Source organism: Penaeus monodon, chromosome 6 (genome assembly GCF_015228065.2).
Source record: "Penaeus monodon isolate SGIC_2016 chromosome 6, NSTDA_Pmon_1, whole genome shotgun sequence".
Taxonomy (NCBI): domain Eukaryota; kingdom Metazoa; phylum Arthropoda; class Malacostraca; order Decapoda; family Penaeidae; genus Penaeus; species Penaeus monodon.
The window spans coordinates 53,006,568-53,010,175 of NC_051391.1; positions in this window are offsets into that span (position 1 = coordinate 53,006,568).

Here is a 3,608-nt window from a genome sequence, read left to right on the forward strand (position 1 = left end):
AAAAAACGGGGCCCCAAAAAAAATTTTAAAATACCTTTTTCAATTTTCCCTTAAAGGATTTTTATTTATTTTTAAAAAAAAGAAATAAAAAAAAAAAAAAAAAAAAAACCAAAAAAAAAAAAGGGCAAAAAAAAAAAAAAAAAATTTTTTTTTTTTTTTTTTTTTTTTTTTTAAAATTTTACTCTAAGGGGGGGGGGGGGGGGGTTTTTTTTTTTTTTTTTTTTTTTTTTCCCAAAAAAAAAAATGACCAGGTAAAAAAAAAAAAAAAAAAAAAGTTTTTTGGGTTTTTTTTTTGGCCTGAAACCCCAAAGGGGGGCAAAAAAATTTTTAAAATTTTTGCTTTTTTTTTGGGGTTTAAACGATCCAAACGAGCTGTATATAAAATAAAACGAGAGAAAGAGAGAGAAAAAAGGTATAAAAAGGTATATCATTTTTTTTTTATGAGTTGTGTTGACGGATAATGAGATTCATTAACGGAACTGCGTGAATTGTGAAACATATGTTTTTTCAAGTAATTGAATCGAAAGAGTAATGAACTGTCTGAGTTACTGGGGAAACTGATTACAGAAATAAATTATATCACTTATAAACAATAACGGAAAAAAAATTGACAAAATTATTCAGATATAAGTATATCAATGATCAAATCGTAATTTTGAACACTGATCCAAGAAGTAACATTTTGAAATATAAAAACATTTATACAACTTCATGAATTATGTAAATCTTGAATATGCTTTTCAAAGTTAGTGAAACCTTAGTAACTCCAAAAGGAAATTTCCCAAAAAAGTTTTATGATGGGTACGAAAAGCTCACTTACAATGTAAGGTATCATCGAAAGGGAAATGATCGGTTATTGATATTGTAACCAAATAAATGTGGTAAATGTGGAACAAATAAGGTTTTAAGAAAATCAGTTTTTTTTTCTATTATTAATGTGACAAAAAAGGGATAAAAAGTATATATCCATTATGTCTATTGCATCTGAAACGAGTAATAGTAATATGATTCAAAGAAAGAAATCGCGCACGCACACATACTAAAAAAAGGTTCCCCTTTACTATTTTACCCTTTAGTTTTGGTAGAATCTTGGAACCGAAACATGGGTGTTTTTTCTACAAACAAAAAAAGGAAAAAAAACCCCCTTTCTTTTTTTCTTTAAAGGAATTTTTAAAAAAATTTAGTGGGTTTTTAAAATACAAAAAATGCGAAAGGTTTTTTGGTTGTTATATTAATTTATTTTTATATATTTATAAATAATTTATTAAATTATAAATATTATATATATATATATATATAATATTTTAAATATATATAATAATAATATATAATATAAAATATATATTAAATATTATAAATTATAATATATATATATATAAATATTATATATATATTATATTTTTTATATATTATATATATATATTATATATTAATTTTTATATTTTTTTAAAAAAAAAATATATATATATATATAAATTTTATAATTTAAAAATTATAAAATTTTTATAATTTATATATACTTTACCCCCAAAAAAACCAAACCCCAAAAAAAATAATAAATTTTAAAATATTAAATTTTTTATATTATTATTAATATATATATTTTATATATATATATATTTTATTAATATTTTATATATTATATAATATATATATAATATATTATATATATAATATATATAAATTTTTTTAAAAAAATATAATAAATTATAAAAAAAAATTTTAAAATATTTAAAATTTTTTACACCTCTTCCCTTTTTTTTTTTTCGTGTTGTGGGTTTTTTAAAAAATTTTTTCCCCCCCCCCTTTTTCCCCCCTTTTTTTCCCCCCCCCCTTTTTTTCCCTTTCCCCTTTTTTTTCTTCCTCTCTCTCCCCAAATGCTATTTACGAAATTTCCCTCTCCGGGGCAAAAAAAGCCTTTTCCTTTAGGTACGCCCGTTTTCCCCCCCCCCCATTCCCGGCAAGGGAAATTCCAGATTAGCCCAAAAATTTTTTTCCGATTTTCTGAAAAACTTTTCTAGAAAATTAATCCCAAAGCCTTCCCTCCTTTCCCCCCTTTTTAAAAAAATTTTTTTTAAAAAATAAAATTTAAAAATTTTTTAAAATTTTTTTCTAAAAACCCAAATTTTAAATTATATTAAAAAGCCTGATTATCTCCTTCTCTTAAAACCCTAATACTTTCTAAACCCAAAACTTTATATATTTCGAAATTTAAAAATTTAAAATCAAACCCCCCACCTACCACCCCGCACAACCACCCCAAAAAACCCAAAAATATATATAACATTAAAATTTTAAAAAAATTTTAAAAAAAAAATTTTAAAGGTTTTTTGGGGGTTTGGGGGGGTTTTTTTGGGGGGGGGTTTGGGGGGTTGAAAAATTCAATGGGAAAAAAAAAAATAATTTTTTTTTTAAAAAATTAAAAAATTTTTTTTTTTAAAAATATAAAAAATATTTTAAAAAATTTTATAGGGGAGTTGGGGGTGTGGTTTTGGGAGGTGGTTGGGGGGGGGTGGGGGGGGCGGGGGGGGGTTTTGGGGGGGGGTGTGGGGGGGTGGTTTTGGGGGTTTGGTTTTTTTTGTTTATTTTTGGGTTTTTTCGGGGGGGAAAATACTAAAACGAAGTGAGTCAAAAGGGGAAACATTTTTTTTCCCCCGACGGGAAAGGGAAAAAAAAACCCCTTTTAAAAAGAAAATCTTATAAAAAAAAAACCCCAAAAGGGATTTTTTTAAAGGGGGAAAAAAACCCCAAAAATTTTAATTAAAAAAATAAGATAAATGAAAAACCGTATTTTGGGTTTTTTAAAATTTTTTTGGGAAAAAGGGGTTTAAAGGGTGGAAGAACAAAAAAACAAACAAAACAAACGGTCCCTTTAAACAACAAAAACCCAAACACCCCCTTTTTTTCCAAAAACAAAAAAAAACACAAAGGTCTCTAAAAAACACAAACAAAAAAAAATTTTAAAAAAAAAAAAAAAACTTTTTAAAAAAAAAAAAAGGTATGTAAACAAAGATAAAAAAAAAAAATTTTTATAATAAATTTTAAAAAATTTTTATTATTAACCAAAAAAAAATACAAGCCCCCAACCCCCCAAAAAAAAAAAATAATTTTTTCTACTTTTGTTTGTGTTGGTTCCCCCCCCCCCCCTATTAAATTGTATTTTTTAAATTTTAAATAATATATTTTTTAAAATTTTTATTTTTAAAACCCCAAAAACCCCCCAAAAAAAAAACCCCCCCCACAAAAAACCCCCAAAAAATATTTAAAATTTTTTTAAATATATTTATTATTAATTTTATAAAAATTTTTTAAAAAGTATTATTTTTATTTTATATTTAAAATTTTTTTAAAAAAAAAACATAAATTTTTTTTTGGGGGGTGTGTGGTTTTTTTTTTTGGGGTTGGGGAGTATTAAAAATGTTTATTAAAAATAATTTTTTTGGTTTTTAGGGCATTAGTTAGAAGTTTTTGTTTTTTTGGGGGGGGTATGGGGGAAAAGTTTTATGTTGTAATGACGGACGAGAGTCTCTTGTATTTTAAAAGAGTTGTAAAAAGGAAAGGGTAAAGGGGTTTTGGGTTTTGGGGTAGATTTAAAAAGGCAAGTTTTT